This window comes from Dermacentor andersoni, chromosome 7, assembly GCF_023375885.2.
Source record: "Dermacentor andersoni chromosome 7, qqDerAnde1_hic_scaffold, whole genome shotgun sequence".
In the NCBI taxonomy this organism is placed as follows: Eukaryota; Metazoa; Arthropoda; class Arachnida; order Ixodida; family Ixodidae; genus Dermacentor; species Dermacentor andersoni.
This window is the reverse complement of record NC_092820.1, coordinates 173,359,953-173,384,233: the sequence shown is the minus strand read 5'-3', so window position 1 is coordinate 173,384,233 and position 24,281 is coordinate 173,359,953. Positions and strand designations below refer to the sequence as shown.

The window sequence follows — 24,281 nt, the reverse complement described above, 5'->3', positions numbered from 1 at the left end:
CTTTAGGTACGCCTCTCCCTAACGCTCTATAGTGTACGTACGCAGTTTGCTTGTGCTCATATCTATCTCCCCCTTCCACTCTCTCTCTTTTATCCCCGTACTCCTTCCTCCCGTGCAGTGTAGCCAACCGGAACAACCTCTGCTTAACCTCGCTGCCTTTCTTTGAATCGTCTCTCTCTCTGTTTTCCTCCGGAATCCATGGGATTGTTTCGACAGTATTTTGTCATGTCGTCACGTCTTTCTTCTTTTTGTTGTTTTTCTTAGCCAAAACGCTGGGATAACCGGCTTTTTCATTGACCAATCTTCCCATATTTAACGACTAATAAAGAAGAATTAACAAGAATGGTAGCTTCCCGGAAGGATTAGCAGCGCGCGATGGGCGAGCCCTGCTCAAGAACGAGTAGCCGCGGGCTCCCGATAGCGCAGCCTTCGCTGCACTGCACGGAGTTGATACAGAGGCGCGCGGCGCGACTGTGGGCCTCTGCGCGGGATCTGCGGCGGCAACGGCGCGGCGACCACATTCTTTGTGGGCGCCGCTGATTTGGAGCCGCGCACGGCGATACATTAAGAGCGGCGGCGGCAGCGAAAGAGCGCCCCATCTCGCTCGCATCGGGCGCCGCACGCGCTTTCCAGAGCAGAGCGGAGCGGTGCTTTCGTCAAGGCGGCGAGGAAGCAGGTGAGGAGGCGGAAAGAGGGGTGGCTGCTGCGGGGAGGTCTGTATTCGATTAGCGCCGCTGATCCGTCGTCTCGCACGTACGCCGCATGCGTCGAATACGACGGCGTGGTCGGCACGCGGTGCGTGCGCGTAGGCGCGTAGATGCCACGCTCGTGGTTGTAAAAGCCGGGCCTCGGCGAAGCGGCAGCGAGTGTGGCTGCCGTCTCACTGTTTGTCGCTTTCTCGCTGAGACATCAGTGCAGCGCGTGTTACACTTCCATGCAGAGTCGTAGCTTGAGAGAATGATTCGAACTGGATCGTCGCAACGATTGGCCTGAATATAAACATAGACGTATTGTGGGGCGTGCAATAAAACGTATTTAGTAGTAAGATTGCCAATAGGTAAGGTTGCAAATGCAGTCGTAAAATAATCTTGCAAATGCTCACTAATGCGTTGTTTCTTACGTCAATTCCTGTTTTTCTGCGTTTTAAATCAGGCTATCCTGCACGCGCTCCTAAAAATCATTTATGCAGTTCTAATTTTAAGCTTATCAAGTAAATTTTCTTTTTTTTTAAATAATGTCCCTGCTGCCATGAGCTATACCCGCGACCTCAATCTGTACGTTTATGTATGCGAAATTAGTGTGAATAAACTGGGCATGTATATATGTGTGTAATGATTTCATTTACGCCAAAGTACTGTTATATACCACCAATTCCGGAATAGCACTGTAGGCGTATACAACTTCTGGGTCAACGTCCGACGTAGGGTCAATACTGTTCAACACTGGTCCTACACTGGGTTAATGTTCCATGCTCCTAGCGAAGTTTCTGGTAAAGAAATCGGTGGAAAGCCATGGTGCGCTTTCATAGATCATTCGAAAGTTGCGAGTAAGTATCAACGGGCAACAGCGCTTGCTTCCTCGTATTATATTGCGCACAACTCTGCAGCGACACGACCAAGGCGACAGGACCAAAGAAACAGAACACATACCGAAGCGCGGAGGAGCTGTGGGCAAAGTGAGAAGTGACTCTACGCAGAAGCTTTGGATGCCCAGTGCGAGCGCGCATATGCATAGTTATGTGCAAGGCATGCAGAGCCACGCGTATATACGCGTACGCGGTGTCATGCCAGCACAGATACGTCCGTGCGTGCGAGCTATACGCGCGCACGTGTGCAGGACGCGGCCAGACGTCGCAACGCGCGGTCCGATTCCTGCGCTTGTTTACGAGGAGCTTCCTTTCGCGACGACCGCTTCCAAGCGCGATAAGCATCGACGCGAGCGCGCGCGGTGCTTCTGCGGCGACCAGGAATGCGAGTCCTGCCGGGGTCTTCGGCGCCGTTCGCTGCAGTTTTGTGCCAGGAACGCTTCGCGGAGTCGGATAGAGAGAGCGCGCCAGTTCTCGTAGGCCATGAATGGGACCCGGGGCAATGCGGAGACGACGCCGCGAAAGAAGCGGGAAAGATACGGCAACAAAGAAAACACAGAACAGAAGCGGCGAAAGGCGACGGATCGAACGGAATCCGGATTCAGAGACTGGCAACGGTGGCGAGGAAAGAAGACGTTGGAAGTTTCCAAGTACAGCACGTTTAGCGCACTTCTTTGTTCATTGTCGTTCTTATATATATATTCCAGCGCAGAAATAGAACGCTAGCTACAGCAATCGCAGCTGCAGGTTTCGCCTACCCCATGTTCCCGCAGCCTGGTCGCTGCATACACTTACTGGGCGCATGCTGCCACGCAGAAGCGGTACAGCGGTATACGTCGAGATATTCTAAAGAACAACCAAGGCAAACCGAGAAGGTGAGGAACGAAGAAGAAAAAGGGCAGGGCCGAGGCTGTACACCTTCATTCGTGACACAGCTGCCACTGGGAAGGACCTTCGAGTTTAGATTGAACGTCCTCGTAGCTCTCAAGCCTTTCATCATGCAACCGTAGCATACGTGCCGAAAGGAATTTGCTGCGTCGGAATCTATATAAAGCCTCCCAATGCGAAGACATGTTTTCTTTTTTCCTTAACTTTTCGCTCCAGAAGATTCAGGAGCCCAGCTGCCGCTCAGCTTGTGCCACTTGTAATGTCTGAACGACAAAAGCAAGCAAAACGAAGGAATTATCCCAGATGTCGCGAGAAAGGAATACGGTTCGACCACAGCACCGTGGGAGGCGTACGCGTGGTCTTGCGACACTCGAGAAATCGCGGGATGCGACCTGACCATGTCTACGTCGTTGAGGCTTCGAAGAATTGCCAAAGCCTATCGAAGCACGACGGCGACACAGCTGCAAGCGTGCGGTCCCATGCGTGCAGCTGTGGAGGGATTCTTTTTACTGCCCCGGCTCTCGGCACGAATATTGATGGCCGACGCCGGGGAGCCGAAGGTCGACTCTCGCCCAGAAGTACTCTGTACACCAGGAGGCACCCCGTGATGCTCTCCACAAGATTGCGCGTACGGCGCTGAGCGAAGCAAGAGTTGGCTCGAAGGGACGCGAGCCAGCCGTGCACGCCAGTTGAGACCGGTCAAAGAATCGCCACAGAGAGAAGCACATTAGTAAAGTAGTACGTTGAAACTCTATTTTCGTTAATTTCATGGTAAAAGGGTGACTAGTGACAGATAAGATTAACTCCAAAGTTTCATTTCTTGAACTTCGCATCGAAACTCCAGCACTGGTATACGTAGACGTGACGTCACGGATTTCAGAATATTTTTTCGTATTTGCGCCGCTGTGGCTCTGCAAAAGTTCTCGAAACGTTCTATGTCTTGGCTCTTTGATAATGCAATATACTCTAGTTTTATCAATAAAAGATTGACTATCGATAGGCCCAAGCAGACACCGCCAAATCAATGACGTCATAGCGAGGTGGTAACAAAACTGCACGGCGGCGTCGCAATCCGTTTTTTGTTCTCGAGTCTTTTCTAACTACCAAGCCTCTTCTCGCGGTAGCAGTTTATTTTTTTTATATTAAATAAGCGTAATTTATTAAAGCAACCCAAATAATATTTATTTTACTATTATCTTCCCTTGAAGTACTCTTTCAAAACGCTATTATTGTTCATTCGGCAGATAGGTTCATTAGGTTGATTATCACAGAAGAAAATGAGAGTCAAAATTTTCTTTCTTGAATTTGACGACGAAAACCATTCTCTGGTATACTTCGGTCGCTTTTAGCGCAGGAAATGTTCTGAGGTTGAGTCATTGGTTATGTCTTAGAACGCCATGTTGTCATTCGTTACCGATAAATGATTAGCTGGACTCCGGGATTCTATGACGTCACGGCTAAGTGGTTCGGACACTGCCGAGCTGCGTAGCCAAACGTCTCCAGTTTTTTCGCGCCTTTTCTGGCTTGTAAAATTCCCTTTCACGGTGGGAATAGCTTTCTTGGTATTGCGGAAGGTTAATTTAGCAATACAGCTCAACTAACTTTTTTTCTATTTAGTGTCCTTTTAAAGGCTAATTACAGAGATACAGGAAATCAGTTTCGATTAGGCAAGTACGTAGAGTACTTCGAAATTATATATTCATTAATCCGGGAAAAATCAAGGCCAAATTTTTTTTCTTGAATTTCGCGCCTGAACCGCAGCGCCGGTATACCTCACTTATTGTTCAGAGCATTGTCCTCGTACGTGCGGCGTTTCAGCGGGGAAAGGTTATGAAAACATTTTTCTGAGGTTGAATCTCCGTTTCATTAGGAATGCTGCGTACACAAACTTTGTCGGTAAACAATTGACTATATAGACAGGAGGAGACGCGGTTCACAATTACTGACGTCACGAGAAGCTAATGCGGGAACATCCAAGGGGTGTCGCCGCTCGTCTTCTGCCTTCGCCTATATATGTCGGCTTGCCAAGCCACCGCTTACGGAGAGAGTATAGTAAGACTGACCTCCTTGGTGTCCTAGAAAGCTAAGACACGTCGGGTCGTTTGTTTAGCGTGGCTGGTCAACGCACGGCCGCTGGCCGTTCCCGTCCACATGATGAGCCGGCTGTTCAATGCACACAGGGTGACCATTTTTTTTTTTTTAAGTTTTACGGAATTTTTTTAAATCGCCTGTTGCAGATAAAAATAATTCTTCTCCTTGAGCTGGATTATTCGAAGAGGCGGACACTACTATCACGAGAAATTGAAACACTTATTCAGGTAATTAATACCGACTTACGAATTAACTTTTTAATTAATTACCTTACGGCGCATATTGCAATTTGCGAATTGTAGCCGGTAAGCTAGCAAGACGAGACCACTTGAAATGAATTTGCAGAATAGCACCAGTTTTGAGATGTTATTTCCCAGTGTGGGACGGAATACATGGGCGTTTTGGTTACGTTTGTGCGTCAATGCACAAAAGAGCGTTTTCTTAAAAAAGTAAGTGGAACAACAGTGCATTTTTACGGCGACTTTGATGGCGCGTATCTCCAAACTGGCGTCATTCTAGAAATTCATTCTAAGCGGGTATGCCTTGCACACTTACCGGCTACAGTTCGTATTATAAAGTGCAATGTGCCGTAAAGTAATCGAGAAGATAATTAGTGAATTTTCGTTAATTAGTTGAATATGTGTTTCGGTTTCTCGTGCAAATAACGCCCGCCTCTTCGAATAATCCAGCTCAAGGACTAGAATTATATTCAAAACGCCATTTTTAAACATTTCGTAAAACTTAAAATTAATCACCTTGTATTTGCTTAGAGCACTATAGCACGCAAACCTCTGTGAACTATCTCATTACTGACTTGACGAAGTTAAAACATCGAGGGGCCTCTCTGTCTCTATCTCGCTTGTTAATGAAGTCAGGTCGATAAAGTTTTGCGTGCAATAGCTGAGCGTATCAGCGGCATTTTGGTGTGCTCGTGTAACTACGGTATTAGGCAGCATAGGACTATCACTCTCCAACTTGTCGTTCCGCAAGAGCATACAACGCGCGTGCCATCGTTGATTAGTGTGAATGGTAATTAGCGCCGGCTGGTCACGTTATACCGTATAGGCCGGTTACAGGTGATAACTTCTATCGCCTCGCCGGCTGACACGATTCGCCAGTGCAGGGGTCTTCTGGGCATTGTCATATAGTATAGCCGACTACAGTATTGCGTGATTTACCACTTATCGCACACAGTGTATCGACGGCACGGGCACGGTATCGTAAAAATGATTTTTGGCATGTGCCACTGCTATCGTAGCTATAGCTTTGGCGGTTACATCATCATCATCGGAAGTAACCAGAAATATGTTTTCAAGTCAAATCTAATCGAACGGTTTTTGAGTTCAGTTTCAAACAGAATTGGCGGATGGGGTAGGCGCGGGGGGTGTTGAGAGCATTCTAGACGACCGCTTGACTAAGCTCTCGAACAGATTAAGTTTTGTAACAGACTCACGTGCGGGCACTGGTATTTTTCAGATCGGACAGCGCAAGCACAAAGCCTGCGCCTAGCCGCATATATACGCGACGAACAATCGCAGCGTCGAGCTGTGGTCCAAGTTATTTAACGTTGCACTTACCATGGAACGAGCCGAACGAAAAGTAGGCTAAACGTGCAAATATCCAGTCATCACAAGACGAAGGCTTATGATGTAACGACAGGCTTCAGCGCTTGGCGGCGTGCGCGTGATTGATGACGTAAAGGAACGTGCGCGACTACGCACGCATCACCCGCAGAACCCGATCGCTGTAGAGTGTTCAGGACTCACCTGCGAGAGATCAAGACATGAGGAAAAGGTCAACTATACATTTCACAAATACCCGTGACTTTCATATAATGTTGCTGCTATGCAAAGTGAAAAAACACAAATAGAAGAGTCAAAAACAGACTGGCAACCACGCCCGCAAGGGGAAGGGAAATAACACACACACACACACACACACACACACACACACACACACACACACACACACACACACACACACACACACACACACACACACACACACACACACACACACACACACACACACACACAAGAAGAGATAATAAAGAAGAGAGGGAGATGGAGACGCCCATAAATCCAGCAGGGCTCACTCGAATAGCACCAAGCACTGGACAGTAAAAATTATCGATAATGTGGTTTCAAAGCTCTATACAGGGGACGTGTGCAGGACAATTGCTACTTAAAGAGATTGATTTAAATAGTATGGGCAACGTTTTCGCATGGGTTTGTACGTGGCATAATGTATGAATGAAATTACTATCGATAAAAGCACCGAGTTTCGTGTCATGCAGGTTCCGGGAAAGTGACTCATGAAATGCATTGTTTATTAATCATCTCTCATAGCCGTCAGGTTGGTCAGTTCTTAATTTACCAGTCCTGACTGCATCTTAAAGGCATGAGTTCTAAGCAAATGCACAGTTATTTAACAGAGGTGAAACGAATGCCTTTCGGCATTCCCATAACCTATCATCGTCCCATGCAGGCGTTTCACCCACAAAAAGCCAACAGCTAATTACGAATTTGTAACTTGCACGAAATAGTAAACGAGATCTTACGTTCCAGAGCAGGATTAGACAATAGAATACAGTCTATGAAGCACTTTCTGTGGTTATACGAAATATGTAGGTGTAGCTTCGAGCTTCCTGCTGCCTTCATGCCACAGTGAAATAAAGCAAAAAAAGGAAAAAAAAAGAAAACTGCAACAATTTACGAGCTGCTGGCCCCAGCGGACAAATGATAAGATTGGGCACCTGTTAAGATCTTTAGTGTACATCACACGATAAACTTAGATCGCAGAATCCTTATGGAACCCCCTTCCCCTATGTGTGTGTGTACCTATTTATTTATTTATAGACGAACCCATTGGTTATTACTGCCTTATTTTCTTACGTCATTTCGTCACTGTATACATTTCAACATTGTGAAAAAGCCGGCGGTGACAGTTGAGCGGCTATAGCGGATGCTTCGGGAAATACAAGGTGTCGAAGGCGCGCATGTGGAAGGCCCTTTTCTGAATACGCGCTCTCAAGAATCCAGCGTCCTTCCCACCACGGTAGCCTGGGCACGATCACAGAAAGTGCTGAATGTCTCCTGTTTTATTGCACGAAGTCCACAGCGGAGAATCGGTACGTCCCGGCTTGAATGACCATGCAGAGGTACACGCCGATCCTGTGCTTATTCGATGCAGTAGCGAGGCTTCGTCTCGACGAAACCGCCTGGTTACGCAGGGCGCGTGTAGCGGAATCCAAAGGGACAGGAAGTGCACGAGCACGGATGTCCGATTTCGTGATTTGATTGCTTTTTGGTACTTTGACATTACCGGGACGCGAGAGCGCTGCGTATGCAAGAACATCAGCTTCGCCCTTTCCAGCAACCCCACAGGAGAGGAGATCCACTGAAACTTCAGTGTGAAGCCTTTGGTGTCGAGATATTTCACGAATGATAGTGACTTGCGTTGGAACTTGCTGGAACCGAGACACAGTTGTTGCAGTGCAGACGTAGAGTCTGTAGGGAACACGACACCTTGCGCACGCAATGTCGAGACATGGGTAAAAGGTAGACGCTCCCTGGACATTTAAAGACACCACATGTATACTTTAAGGTAATCGAAACCGCATTAACAATCTCGACTCTATACGGGGAAGCAAATTTATTCGTTGTGGAGAGTGTACTAGCAGATGGGTCGGTGAAAGCGGACGTAGACCGCTGCGCAGCTGCGTTCTGTATGCACGCCCTCCGTCATCTGGCCGGCTGCTCCGTCTGCTCTCATTTGCGGCTGTCGAGGGTGTATGATTAGGTGCTGCCCTATAGGAAAGCTAAAGACTTTGCCAGTTTGCTGTGTTTCCGTTTATGAGCACACGGTAACGATGATACGCACGTTAGTTGTTCGCCCATATGCAGTAAACGGAGCTCATTAGAAATAGAAGCAATGCGGCTTGCCATATATGCTAACTGGAACTCTGCTATATACCCGAGAAATAAGATGAGCACCACAGCACAGCGCATACGCACAACCCAAATCGTCTTGGGTACTTAAGCCAATAGCGTCCGCTATAACTTTGACTCCTCCTTTTATAAAGCTTCGTAAATTCGTGATCTCACTGCATATACGTATTAATGGCATCTTCTGGCATAAAGGAGACGCTTGTATATATACGTAATCACACATCGGAACATCAGAGGGCGTATATGATGCGAGCAGAAACGCTGAAAGCGTACACACACAAATTTTACTATACCGACTGCGATCCATTTGGTTGCAACCTCGAACGTTTTGACAGTGACATGATCGTCGCGAAGGCGCGTTACGCCTTTTACAGCGAAGCCGTTTATGCGGACCCTGTGCCGTCGTTGTCGCACTTGGCTAGAAAAGGGCCACGTGACCTAGCGGGAACGGAAAAGAAGAGCTCAACAGGGGTAAAGGCCCCTGTGAGAATCCCATGTTATACACGAATCCTATATATACGGTTGTCACACGATGCTATTTCGGCGATTGAGCCACATCGGCAACGAATTTATCGACGATTGGTTCCACCCTGCCGCGAAAGAAACAAATGGTACACTGGCGGTTTGCGGCGAACGAACAGCGCTCAGCGATTGAAACACTACAACAGGGGCGCAAGAAGTGCCGGCAGCCACGTCAATCGTCAAACCAATCCAACTAATCATCGAAACGATTGCAGCGTCGGCATCTCCAATGGTTGGCCTTGTGCCCAATATACGGAGCCATGGATTAGTGGCTCGATCCGCACATTACATATATTTAGAACTATGTGATGGCCACGAGTAGTGCGTACTCCTGAGGAAGAAGCTGCCTACCGCAAAAGTGAAAGTGAGGTGAAAGAATGGTGAAACAAATGATTTACAATATAGACTGCTTGCGAAGCTTGACTTGCATGGTGTAGCACTCGGTGTAACTAACAGAGCTTCGTTGTTCGGCCATCTTCAAGAAGTGGAAGGGGCGGTGATATTTCTTTAAAAAAAAAAAATTTTTGAAGAACTTTTCTAGCGTGTCATATGGTGGATCACGGCATCACCAGACGTCGCCAAAATCACAGCCATACAAGTACGCGTACAATATTAATACGCCTCCCACTGAAATTGTATTTTGCCGAGCCCGACAGTGCAGAGCCCGCAGTATGTTATTAAAACAATTATTAAGTGGACGAAGTCAGTAAGAAATGAGAGAAGAAATGACGATAGCCGGGTCATGTCATTTCATATACAGCCGGGTCACGACATCAGAGTTTGTGTGCTCGCATCGAGCTTACACAGTCATTTCTCTTCTTACAAATATTCTTCCAATGCATGTTCAACCGCAGTAGTAGCTCCGCGGAGAAGACATTCTGATTCTGAGCAGGAGGTCGCTGGTTCGATTCGAGGCCGCAATCCTATGGGGGTCAAATGCAATATTGCTCATTTTCTTAGATTTCCGTTCACGTCATGGTCAAAATCAATCTGGGGCCCTTAACTATTGTGTCTCTCGTAGCCTCAGCATTGTTTGAATCAATCCAATGAGTCATTCATCACTGCATGTTCTAAAGTGAATGTTACTCATCAGCATGAAACGATTAGTACCGTTCTGCGACTGTCATTCCTCTAGCTACTAAGCTGCCTTTGTGTGTGCAAATTCCTCCGGGCCGGGAGAAGATATCAAAGCGTGCCCCTGTACAATGGAAACTAACAAACAGGTCCAAGCTAGCGGTGACTAACTTGTTCTAATAGGATGTCCTGATCGTGGCCTAGCCACGTACGCTTATTAAACGCTAAACAGAGAAATATCTCGCCGTAGATAAACGAAAGCAATAAACGGCGCGAATACTTAAGAAGCTTCAAGTATAGTCTGACTCTCTTGTTGGACCCACCATTTCCACTGTTATCACGCAAGTATTATCGCAAGAAATAAATTAGATTACGATTAAGCGACCCACGCCAGGTTTGTTTGTCAAGCGGATCGTCAGCCGGCTCGCTATCGCATTATCGCTGATGGCATTTTGATGCGTGCTTACATATAGCATAATACAAAAAAAAAAAAGCTGTATTGGATTCAATCCAATGTCGCATACTTGCAACTTTCAAGAACTTGGACTGCCGATGGATGTAATATGAGTAGTCGCATAGACGCTTTGAGCAAACAAAGAACTCGGCCGATGCACATTCACAAATGATATCACATGCGTTACAAAGCCCTAAAGAATAAATACTGACAAATCGTCATAGACAACATTATATTAAAGGTGGCTACCAGCCCAATCACAAAAAAGAAGCTCTTAACGAAAAGCTTTGTGTGATCTGGCCCAATACGTTGCAAAGCCTGCATAGTTACAGCTATTACGCGGCTCGGCTGACAATAGGTAAGGTGTTACTGCCCATTACCAATCAGACACCAAGGAATTTCAGGGGGTATGATTCGGTACGTCACACACACACAAACACACACAAACACAATCGCTCGCTCGCCGTGCATCTGAACAAGAAGGGCTATCAGGCTGTTCTCGAAGGCGTCACACAGAAGCTCCGCAAGGCGGGAAGGCAGCACACGCACAAGGCGTTCGCAACCTCGCCAGTCACGCCGTAGCGGCGCGCTTATCGAGGGGGGCGATCAAATAATTACAAAGCAGAAAAGGGAGGAGCGCCCGCGGATGATGCGCACGTGAGCCACCGAGGTGAGCTTCTGCTCGCTCGGCAATCAATGGGACGACGAGAAGCAACGAAACGTGATCATCCCAAGCACGCGCCTAGAGGGTCGTGCAGACGAACCTCCTTTCCCCCTCCAACGATCGAACCTCTCTCCGCAACTTGGTCGAACGTCAAAAACTGGCTCACTGGCCCATCTTTCGGAGTTGGACCACGTCGAGGTGCGCATCGGGAAAGTAAGCTACTTCGCGGACACCTTCCGTCGATGGAGAAGAAGACAGCCGTCAACGCTTTTCGAACGTCCTGAGGAGGCCGTGGGACATGCGACGGCCGAACAAGCCACCAAAGCCGTCGACATCGGACATCCATGCAAGTTTACGGCGAGAGTCGTTCTGCGCGGATGCTAATGTATCAGCACAACAGCCAGCACTGACTCAAGCGCACACAAGGCAGCCAGCCAGAGGCGGTGTTGGAAGTTTTCTTTGGCCGCAGCAGAATAACGTGTTTTCCGCGAGCCCCTTCTACGCGCACGCCGAAGAAAAACACGGCCGTCGACGACGGGAAAGCGGCGGACACGTGTTGCCACCGCAGCAGCAGGAGCAGCGCTCGCGCATGCGCGAGAGGAGCACGCGAGAAAATGCGAGGTGGGGCTAGGGCCCCGGGTCGCGCGGCGGTTGTTGCATAACCTCCGCGGAAGCGCAAGCACAAAAGAAGCAGTGCAGAGGAAGCGAGAGACAGGGAGGTGGGGTGGTTTACCTCGTCAGAGTGCTCGGCGAGCGGCGACGGGGCCGCCGATGGAATCCGCCATAGTTGTTGCGCGCCGCTGCTCATGGGAGCGGTGACGTAGTGGCCTGGCACGCCGGAGTGCGAGGAGAGAGCGGCCGCTCGTGCGCCTGCGCCGGTGGCTCCACCTCAGGGAGGCCGCCCGCCGTGGTGGGCGTGGAAAGATGAAGGCGCGACAGGAGCGTCCTCCTCCTCTTCCTCCTTTCGGTGCTCCGCATGGGAGGGGCGTGCAGGTTGCTCGCCTTCGTCGACCACCGCCGAGCAGACGACGCAAGGACGATTCACGCGAGTGCAACCAACGCACGCGAAGGGAGAGAACGCTCGCGATGGGGAAAATTCGCACGCGCTGCCTCGGCGATGAAGCACCGTGCCACGGAGCTACGACAACGGAGTCGACGGAGCGCCAACGGTGTCCTGGCTGTTCGGCTGTGCAGGTTGTTCGCAGGCTGCACGCCTGTCGGCAAGATCTCGCGCGAGACGAGATGTGGGGAGACCATCATAGCCGCTGTACGTCTGCTCCCGGCTCGCATCGACAAAAGTTGGAACTTCACCATTATAGTTTTCGTGGCGCTGACTAACGTTTTATCCACGCACCACCTTCTTCTTCTTCTTTTTTTTTTTAGGCTCCAGCGCTGCCGAAATGAGAGTGCCTTCCACACCCTTTGGCGTAGCGGTTAGTAGTAAGGGTCATTGTAAAGAGGTAGTTCCGTTCATCGTAGTGCGAAAAGTTATCATTGCTTGCGGCAGATAATCGCGCCGGAGCGCTTACCTGCCATCATTCTGTGCAGTATAATACTCACGTACCCGCCACGATAACGGCAATTGAATGATGAATGAGTGAACTAATGAATGAATGAATGAATGTCTTTATTGCCCACAAAACGAGTTCTATGGTGGGTTTCTGGGTGCTTTCACTTGCCCGATACATTTCATAGATCCCCTATGCTCAAATCCTAGATAGAAAGGGAGGGGGAGAATTCACCAACGATTACGGTACTACCTAATGCGATATTTGAGCTCAACTTTATAGGAGTTTTCATTTCGCGATATATTGGCTGGCGCGGACAAACTGTTTTGTGCGGCACGTTGCAAACAGAGCGAAGTATGGTGCGACTGCCTCGCTAATCGAGAGATCGCGAGAGGCAGCCCGTGGGTGACTCGCGGGCGACGCGTGGGCGCGATTCACAGCAGCCGCCGCAGAAACATCCGTTCATGCAGTGCTTTGTTTACATATACGGGGCGCCTTTTTCGGCTGCACCATTTTTTTTTTTAAATTGCGGATGAGGGGCGTATGGCGAAAGCATGAGAAGAAAAGCGTAATGCCGCGCAAGACCGGTACTGCGGCGACGATGGCTCCGAGATGGCGCCAGAATAGCGCGCGTCGTCTGTTCACCGATGACAGCACCGATAACCATGTACAGGTTTTTTTTTTAGCTGCACAAAATTAAAAAAAAAACATTGCCTGTGGCAGATAGCACAGTTTTAATCCTGGACCTGAAGTACTCGATCAGGCGGCCCTTACTTCTACGAGAAATCAAAATACTTAATTCTAAATTACTAGGATTACCTGAATTAACTTAATTATAAACTTACGGCCTCTATTTCAATCTACGAATTATATCCGGTGAGTTCGCAAGGCGTATTAGAACGAATTTTCTTGATTGCACCAGTTTCGAAATATTTAATAATTTTCAAAGTGTCAAACGAAATGCATTGGCGTTCCAGTTACCTTTGTGCTTCAATGAATAAAACAGCGTTTTCAGTTCGTCTGACACCTTGAAAATTAATATCTCGAAACTGGGGCAGTCCTGAGAATTCGTTCCAAGTGCATATGCTTCGCGAACTCACCGGCTGCAATTCGTCGATTGAAATAGTGGCCATATTGTTAATAATTCAAACTCAATTAACGTAATTACGATAATTATTTAATTATGTATTTTGATTTCTCCTAGACGTAATGGCCGCCTGATCAAGTAATTTAGATCAAGGATCAGAATTATGCTATCTGCCACAGGCAATTTTTTAAAAAATATTGTGCAGTTAAAAAAATAGGACTACATGGTATCGGTGGCGTCATCGGTGAACAGACGACGCGCGCTATTCTTGCGCCATCGTCGCCGCAGAGCCGGTCTTGCGCGGCATTACGCTTTTCTTCTCATGCTTTCGCTATACCCCCCTCCTCCGCTTTCCTCCTCGCGCTCTCTTCGCTATCACCGTGTTTCATTCCCGCTGCGCTCCGCGCTAATTCGCTCTGATCCTTCGGTGTGCACGTTCGCTCGGTTACACCGAGGACTTCGAGAGACGCCGACGCTCGCCTAAGGAACGGGCTTGCCTAGAAACGCCGCCCAAATCAGAGAGAAACAAAATTATTTACAGGAAGGCTGAGAGGTCGGCCTCAGCTATAGCTTGTTCTTGCCTGATACTCTACATTGGGACATAGGGGAAAAGGAATGATATGATGATGATGATGATGATGATGGAAGAAGAAGGTTCGTATATACAAGTCGATAACGTTGTGGCAACTCTAAAGCCGTGCGTGTAGTCCAGTCGCTTGTAGAAAGGCTATAGCTTCACCTGCGATCAAGGCGCCACTGCTTACATCAGGCCAAGGACCCAAACGAAACTCGTCCCCTTATCGACGTGTGCGATGCAAGATACCAGTTTCTGTGGTAATTGCGCGTGTGCGGGACAAATACATAATATGTGAGCAGCTGTTTCTGGCACATGAGAGTGTTCACAATCTGGGCTAGTGTCGCTGCTGTCTATGAGGTGCGTATATAACTCTTAGCGGATCGACACCAAGGTGAATTCAGTGCACCTTACTTGCTTGCCTTCTTTGAAGCTTGTGAGGGCATGCGAAATCTTATTTCTTGGTGCCAAATTACATACAACATGATATAGTGGCATTGGCTTAAATAAACAGGCACGCGTATAGTAAGTTGTGCCATTTGAGAATGCAGTTAAAATGTCATTCCTGTCTAAACGTGCACCGGTTCACTTCTTGTTAAACTTTGAACAGAGGTGGCATATATTGCAGTAGATTCTGGTTCATACAAAGTTTCGGCGCACCTACGCCCGCTTCGACAGTAAGTCAGACGGGAACCCTTTCATAACGCATAATCTTTATAATTAACTAGCTTTCCCGTGAAGCAGCTCGTCAAACTAATGGTGTCGCAGTCACTTTTATTTTTCGCAACCAGTGCCTATACAGACACAGTTTGATTTGCTTATCTTACGACGCAGAAAATGTAGACCTGATTGTCGTGACGAAACCGTGTGCCACAGACAAGCCCGAGCACGCGCTGCTAGTTTCTTGTCTTCTTTCGCACCATTACAGTCGCTGCATGCCATTTGCAAGGCAAATGTGCAATGTGGTGAAGCACACTACCGCATGAGGAAAAGTAGCTAGCTTTCCCGCAAGGCAGTTTGTCTGCCTAATGATTGAGTAGTCATTCCTGAAACGAACGTGAATGTGCACAGTCTGCTTGTCCTATGACATCAAAAATGTAGTAGTGGTTCTCGTGGTGAAGCCATGCACAAGAGACTAGCGCAAGTATGTACAGATCCATTCATCTTCATTTGAACCATGATCGGTGCCGCCATTATAAGTGGGCAAATTCACAATGCAGAGAACCCCACTTGCAAATCAGGAAAACAGGCGCGTCGTCGAAAGCGATAGCACGTTTTCTGAGAGAACTAAAAAGGCCGGACTACGTCGCCATGTAAGGACCATAAAGCCGTTTGCGGCGTTTCACCACCGCAGGAAGTGGACAGACTTGCGTTATCAAATCTTAATACTATAAAATGTGCAGTGGCCACAACAGAAGTCGGGTCTAAAGGCAGCCAGTGCTATTATGCTTCCGGTGGTCTATGGGCCTTTGAGGTAAGCTGGTCAAAGTGATGAGTGCCGCCTCAGGTTTTGGCGCGCCGATTTATGTTTCTTTGAACTTGTCTATTTCCCTTTCTTACGTCTTAGATTTCTCCCCTCCGTATATGTAGGGTGACAAACGGGGCTTTCTCTTTTTCCTGGTCATCTTTTACCTCCCTCTCTCTCACGCTCCCCCTTTCCAGCTCGTACAACCGCTTCATCGGTCTGCGGAAACTCACCTATATACCAGCGCTGGCCCGCCGGAAACAGTCGACACCGGAGATTCGAGCGACTCAGAGGCCTTGCTCGGCTCACGATACCAGAATTCACGTTCGCACGCCTTGTGGCGCCATCACTCGGTCATATGCCACGCGACGCCGCATAACAGGCGGTGTAAAAAAAAATATTTTGATTTATGAATCAAAGTATTTTGACGATTATGATAGTCCCTAATGCGAAATTTGAGCGCAGCTCTATAGGTGTTTTCATTTTGCGATATTTCGGATGGCGCGGACAATCTGTCTCGTGCGACATGTTGGCGCGACTGCCTCGCTAATCGGGAAGCCGCGAGAGACAGCGTGTGGGTAACGCGTGGGCGCGATTCACAGCAGCCGCCGCAGACAGACACTCTGCTCATGCAGCGCTTTGTTTCTATACAAGCGACGCGCGCTACTCTGACATCATCTCGTAGCCATCGTCACCGCAAAGCCAGTCTTTCGTGGCACTGTGCTTTTCTTATCACGCTTTCGCCACGCCCTCCTCCTCCGCTTTCCTCCTCGCGCGCTCCGCTATCGCCGTCTTTCACGTACCCCCCCCCCCCCCCCCCTCTGCTCTCCGCGTTCGCTATCATCTTTCCTTGTGCTCGTTTGCTCGGTTACGGGGAACAACACCGACGCTCGCCGCAGGAACGAGCGCCTAAGAGCTGCGCTATAAAAAAGAAAGGCATTAATGACCGACCGCTCCCCAGCCTTCAGGCGATTGAAAGTATGAAAATGAAAAAAAATACAAGAATAAATAGGGTATCAGCTGCATGGTATCCTTTGCTGGCAGAGACCAAAGATGTTTTTTATTATTTTTTTGTCCAGTCATATGCGCTACTGCTCACAACCAAAATGGCAGTAAATATCATGTCGCCATATGTTTACTTTTTCTTTGCTATTCTTTTTTTTTACACAAATCAAGCGAAGTGCGTAAACAAATCGTGGTGCGGGGACAAGTCGCGGTCTAGATGTGCTGGCCACCAGTGTACAGGTTTTTCTTTTTAGCTGCACCAAATTTTTAAAATTGGAAAAATATAAATCACGTTAATGTTATGTTTACCATTCGAGTGTACAGATTTGCGGCCTCCAAATACAGAGCAATGGCCGAATTTACGTGCTTAATTAGCGAGGTTATGGTAATTAACCTTCTAATTATCAATAATAAGTGGCTACAGCAAATGAGTACTCGAGGCTCGTCCTCGACACTACCTATCCCAACGATCAAATTTTGAATAACGGATTTCATGTGGGAGCTACGCGAACAATTAGTTCACCTTGGCAGGCTCCTTGAAACCGAAACTGGCTGAGAAAAAAAGTGTTTGCGTCGTCTATGTCGCCGCCCCCCACCCCGCCCCCGCCTTTCGTCACGTCTCCGAAGTCACCCCATTCCGGCCCCTGGAGGAGCTTGCGTTATCTCCTTGCTGTCTGCGGAGTTGGCCTAGCGTTTCGATGCCGGCAGTCCGCCAAATTTACTTCGTCATTCTGTTAGACGCCATGTGTCCACTTACACCGACGAAATGCCGTTTCAGCGGCCCAAAGGAATGACGAATTAAATTTGGCGGACCGCCGGAATTGAAACGCTAGGCCAACGCCGCAGAGTGCAAACAGATAACGCAAGCTGCTCGCGGGCCGCACTGGCGGCAACCTCGGAGACGTGACGAAAGGCGGGGGGGGGGGGGGGGGCGACATCGACGTCACAGGCGCTCTTTTTACAGCCAATTTCAGTTTCAAGGAGCCCGCCAAGTGGAACAAATTGTTCGCGTAGCTGCCACATGAACAGCGCTATTCAAAATTTGATTGTTGGGATAGGTAGTGCAGAGGACGGGCCCCAAAGTACTCATTCGCTGTAGCCACCTATTGTTGATCATTAGAAAGTTAATTACCACCTCTTCGCTAATTACGCAGGTATAATAGCGGTAATTCCTCTTTATCTAGAGGCTGCCTATTGGTATACCCGAATGGTAAACATAACGTTACCATGATTTATATTTTTCTAATTTTAAAGATTTGGTGCAGCTAAAAAAAAAAAAGAAAGACACCTTGTATACACTGTATGGCAGGTTCCTGGTTCACGAGGGTTGCAATGTGGGCTTGTTGGTAATGCATCTTCAAGGGGAGTACGGTAGCGCGGTTAAAAGATGGGACAAAAGAAGACACATAGGGACACACACAGCGCTCTCCCCTTGCAGGTTCCTGGTTTGGTTTGGTTTGGTGCCTACAGATATGACTCAACCCACTACAGCGGATCGGCCATGAATCGGGCGGTCTGTAATTTAGAACTAATATTAAATAAATATTAATCGTTATTATCAATTTTCAGGTTGTACTATCTTAAAATTTGAAGTTCATACTTTTGTTCCTGTAATTGGCGCTAAACTGATCTTCCGCTTCTGCCGTGGGGCACAATCGATATCGCTGGCGCTGTCCGCTCCCGTCACACAACATGCACCGAATCCCCACAAGTGGTCCTTGTTTTATGTGGCGGTTTCATAAGACTGTGGCATGCCGGCGCCATGCCAACAATACGTCATTCCACCAAATCAGTTAACCGACTAGGGCACCGAACAATCGGCTCGAAGTCCTTCATCGTTGGAGAGCGCCTAACGCAAACCGGTCCTCGTATATGAAAATCTGGCTTGCATATATAACGAATTGAACGTGTTCCAAGTGCATTATAAACTGTCATCCTTCGATGTATCATGTTGAACTCATCCATTCCTAACTTCCGACACCTCTTGAAGTGTTTGCTAACAAAGAATTTTAGATTTTTGTAATCGTGCCATATTGTGGTCAAGGACATGGCGGAAGTAGCAGTATAATTCGCAATTCAGTTTCTATGGAGAGAGAGAGAGAGAGAAAACTATTTGGTCCATTAAGGGTTTAGCGTTCGGTCTTCGTCTTCATCGCTGCAGACGCTTGACCTTCTTAGCAGGGTTGGGCCCCTAGTCCAGGGCTCCACTGAGCCGCGCTGCTTCGCTTGCGTGCTGCACCATTGCCCTTCGGGCGGCGAGCTCGCAGCTGGTGAGCCGGCTCTCCCACTGCTCCGCACTCGGGGTTTTGTGTTGGCGGAATGTGTAGTTACGTTTACACTCCCAGGTTATATGGCAAAGCGTGGGGGTTGCCCCGCACCACGGGCAAGTGTTCCTAAATTGTGTAGGATACATCTTGCTTAGTATATGTAAGTTAGAGAAGGTTCCCGTTTGCAGCCTCCGCCAACTAGCTGCTTCTTGCTGTGTTAAGGCTTTGTGTGGCGGGGAGTAATTATAATTCTATTGCCTCTGTGGTAATTCAGTAACTCTGAATAGCCGATCTCCACGGTGAAGTGCTGTCCCAGGGCGTGTGGCCGCTCGACTCGGTACGTGATCTCGCGAGCCAAGCTGTCTGCCCTTTCATTTCCTTCTATCCCCGTGTGTGCCGGAATCCAGATGAGTTTGTGGGTTGCGGTGTGTCTGAGGTGTTCTGCCTTGCGGAAGATAGCTAAGGCAGCCCTGCAGATTCTACCCTTTGTGTAGTTCCTGCATGTCTCTTTTGAATCCGTTAAAATGACCATTGATTTGTCTTTTCGACAGCCCTCAGCCGCTGCCTGCGCAACAGCGACTTCCTCCGCTTCCACTATCCTGTCGCTACGTGTAGTTGCACAGGTGATTAGCTTGCCTGCGTTGTCAACCACTACCGAAGCCGCCTTAATGTAAGTTGTGTGCCTATTCCATGGATACAGTGTTGCATCCGTGAAAACCGTGTTTTCTAGCTTGGCTAAATGCCTTTCCACATAGTCTGCCCGCGCCTGCCTTCTGGCCGCGTGGAGATTTGGATCCATGTTTTTCGGAATGGGATTGACCTGCAGGGTCTTACGGATCTCCTCGGGTATATCGGCGGATTGATCGAGATGCCTCCTTGGGTCGCGACCTAACCTTGTCAGGAGCGCTCTTCCCGTAGCCATGTCTCTGAGTCGGTGAAACTGTGTTCCAAGCTGTGCTTCTGCCAGTTCGGCGAAAGTGTCGCTAATCCCTAGCTGTAGCAGCTTGTCATTCGGTGTGTTTCTTGGTAGGTGAAGTGCCGTCTTGCAGGCCTTCCGCAGGATTGTCTCTGCTTGTTCCGTTTCGCTCTTGATCATGGGGTGGTATGGCAGCGAGTAGATTACCCTGCTGACTATGAGGCTTCTGACGAGCTTTAGCGTGTCGTCATCTTTCATCTATGGAACAAATTTAGACACAATACTGCGCAGCTCGTCTTCTTCTCAACTTCCTTTACAGCTCATATTGCAATTTGCGAATTGTAGCCGCTGAGCTTGCAAGACATATCCACTTGAAATTTCAAGGGTGACACCAGTTTCCTGATATTATTTCCCAAAGTGTGAAACGAAATACATGGGCGCTCCAGTTTTTAGTGCTTTAATGCATAAATGAGCGTTTTGTTAAAAATTAAGTGGAATAACAGAGCATTTTTATGGCAAGTTTGATGCCGCATATATCTCCAAACTGGCGTCATTCTGGAAATTCATTCTAAGCGAGTATGCCTCCCAAACTCACCGGATACAACTCGTAAATTTCAATACGTGCCGTAAAGTAATTAATTGAAATGATAATTAGTAAATTTTTGTTAATTAGTTGTACATGTGTTTGGATTTATCGCGAAAGTAATTTCCGCCTTTCGTTATGGTGCAGTTCAAGGACCAGAATTATTTCATTTGCAACAGGCGATTTTTTTAAAATTCCATAAAACTTAAAAATGATCACCGTGTAGCTCAATGGTACTTTTGATTTCCCATGTTTACTTCTAATGCTTCTTTTGCAATGATGGTGTTACGATTGATGACGCAATACTGAGGCCTCCTGGCAATAACCCTCTAGGGAATAAGATTTAAATGTCTAGAGGCAACCAAAGAGTAAATTTCACTGAACGTATAACTTTAGTCGAGCAATCATGATGACCATTTTCAAGAAAACAAAAAAAAAATCCGACAGATAATATTTCACACAAATATTCGCAGCTAACCCAATGTGAGAAAAACATATATGAATAAATTACTGCAAGATACGCTGCAAAAATAATTTACTACTACACACCTTGGCTCGCGGACTTGTGTCCCTGGGTAGCAACAATGCTTCCTGAAGCTTGTGCAAGCAGCGTTTGCAGGAATGCTTATCCACAGTGTGGAGTATAGCCTTGAGAAGGGATATAGTTCAAGCAGCCTCTCAAAGTCCTTCCTCTCTGTGGGCCTGTAGACTTTAATAGCAGTCAGTTCGTATTTTCAGTTAGAAATGAATATCCGAAACTGTCGAATATAATGTACTAGAATCGAATAAATTCGTACTCTATATTTTGAATATTTGCGCGTCTCTAGAAGGTAAAGAGAAATGTTGCGTATGACCAATAGATCTAACAAATTGCGGCACGTGACGAATTCAGTTCGCACTCTCAGAGCAAGAAGAACGGTGAAAAAAAGAATTCTTGCAGAAACTCCTCATGAGAGTTGTCTAAGTATGTGTAAACATTGTGCCACTCGCTCATTCATCTCCCCGCAGCCCGGTGTCATTATCAATGTTATAAAACTTGATGCGACCAATATAAACGACAGCGCTGCGGCGACACGAACTGTTGGGGACAAGGTGAATTGATGACGCGAGCAAACTGCTGCAGGTGGCGGCGCCAGGCGCGCTGATGACGTTCCGACCATTATAAGCTGTTATCGCTCATTGCCTTAATTGTCCATCCGCGTCGAACCATTATAAACAATGATCATCCGTATTCCATCGGCGGCTGCGTATGGGGCGGCCTCGCACGCCCTATATTGGAAGCGATCTGCGATGGGGACCGAGTACGCAGAGTGCTGATAGCTTCGTGCGCGCTGTGTTCTCGCCGCTTAGTTAGCGTTGAAGCGAGAGGCAGCATGAAGGTGAATTCGCTCGCTGCTGAGTGCCCTATCTTGAAAGCGGTCGTCTTATTTGACGGACGGACGGACGAGCCTCCTCATTGGGTAGGCACAGAAATGCTTACGCATTTGAGAGTGTCGGGGTGCTGTGCCGTGGTACGCGTGTCTCCAACGTAAGCAAGAGGAGCAGTCGCGTGCTGGAGGTGCGCCGCTCTTTTCCCGGGACGTAATTCGCGTACTCGGCGCAATCCCTCTGAACACATTGAGCCTGCAGAGTGCCCGCGCAGCTCATTGCCAACGCAAGCGCTAGACAAAAGGAAAACAGAAAAAAAAACCGCATCGTCTCTTTCAATTAACGCACGCACACATCGCACACACGATCTCGAACTGAGCCACACATCGTATACTTCTCTAATCTATCCTGATTGTTACACGAAGCTGTCATATCCGCGTCGTCTGTTTCATTACAGCGCACGCACATATCGTGTATGATCTCGAAAGCCGTACACCGTCTGCTTCATTTGCAGTGATTGCCTGCTTCACTTATCTTATAAACCCTTATGCGTCTACCCGTATACCTAAAAACAGGAGGTGCGGCGTTCGGCACGTTCTCGAGGGCATCGCTAACGCGGGCGCGCTCTACCGGCTAGTTAACATACAAAAGTGCGCGCAGGGCCAACAAACACGCACCCGAGCGGCATTTGTCGTCCCGGGTCTAGTAGTCAGAAGCAATCGCACGCCTGCGCCGTACGGCAGAGCTCGTGCGAGCTTGCGCTTCGAGGCAGTGCACTATATAAACGAAGAGAGCGTACGGGGCGCGCGCGCTATAATGCCTAGTGCAGATCTTTTTTTATTATTATTATTGTGTTTTCTCTTCGGGCGTGCCGGCCCAATTAGCTGTGGGCGCCGGCGACGCCGCTCCCCAATTTGCATATCCGGATCCACCGTCGGCCGCCCACGCTGTCGGCGAAAGAACAGCGTTGTTGTGCGCCTCCTCCCCTGCATCCTCCCCCTCCTTCGCCTCCCTTTTGAATCTGAGCCGCAAGCCGCTTCTCGAGCCTAATCCACAGCCAAGCCTATGCTCGCGCGCACCCGCACTGCGTCTAAATGAAATCACGGCGGCTCTCGAGGCACATCGCAAGCGCAAACAGCAGCGGACGCTACCTTTGTGAGCAAGCGCGGTCATTATAATATATACCGTCCGCTGCACAACAGGGCACGCTCGCTCGCGCGCTCGTCGTCGAGAGGGTATCACTGCGCCGAGGCGGCGGGTGAGCGGCGCTTTCCACCCTAATGGGCCGCAGCTCGAACGCCAGCGAGAGAGCACGCCTGATTTCCATATACCAAGCACGCACGCACACGCACGCACACACGACGCACAGATGGATTACTCGCGCACGGAATCAACTGTAACGCCGTGTTCTCGATGAAGGCACGGCACTATGAGCACGAGAGCATTCGGGGCAAATGCAAGAAAAGGACACGGCTATGCGACGAAGGAACGGGCTTCATAAAGCACGCTGGGGGGAAGAGATATCCTGGCTGCCTCGCCCCAGACCAGACCGTCCTCCGTGGGTGCGCTTCTTACACGCGCGTGATGTGTGCGTCTGTGCGAATATGGAGTACGCGAATGCTCCTTTCTGAGAAGCGAGAAACTCGCGGAGGATTGCGAACGGGATAAGGGGAAAAAAAAAAAGAGGTGCCGTATAAGCAGCGGACGCAGAGTTCGTGTATATACAAAAGACATGCAAATGCGGTCTCAGTCTGCTCTGTGGATCCTTCGTCTTGTACGCCGAGTGGTCGCCACGCGAACAGACGCGTAGTAGACGTGCAAGAGGATGCCGTCCGCAGCGGCGCTTTCATGCGTATATGTGTGCCCTTTGCTCACGTATGAGTATGCACCCGCGGCATACTGCATTCGTTTCCTCCGTTTTCCTTGCTCTTCGTATACCAACGCCTAAATCGGTGCTCACGCGCGAGTGCACATTAATGTGCGCCACATACATGTCTGCACAAGCTCTTTACAATGCTTAGTCAATCTTGAACCTCGAGCACGGTGAACACGAATGAAATAAGTTATACGAACTCTGAAAGCGAAACACTAAATCACTTAAGTTTAGAACAAGTTTTTGGCAAATCTCAGTTTACTCGTTCTTCCTTTTCTTTCGTTGTCTAATGTTTTTTTTAGGAATGAAAGTTTATAATTAGTCTGAAAGAAGAAAACAACCTTCTTGAATTTAGTGCCAATATCGCAGTGCCGGTGAGGTCGTGGTGACGTCACGGGTCGCAGGGC

At 48.4% G+C, this 24,281-nt stretch overlaps 1 protein-coding gene across 3 annotated transcripts in view; it reads right to left on the bottom strand.

Annotated features, from left to right (window-relative positions):
• The window catches only part of trh (PAS domain-containing protein trachealess), a 464,837-nt gene that overhangs the window by 213,903 nt on the left and 226,653 nt on the right, over positions 1-24,281 (bottom strand). The window contains exon 1 of one of the 3 annotated variants that reach the window (XM_050180193.3): positions 11,962-13,751. The exons of the other annotated variants lie outside the window; for them this stretch is intronic. The gene's annotated coding sequence lies outside the window, so the exon portion shown is untranslated. Of the gene's footprint in view, positions 1-11,961; positions 13,752-24,281 lie in introns of those variants that run through there. 3 annotated transcript variants of the gene reach the window in all.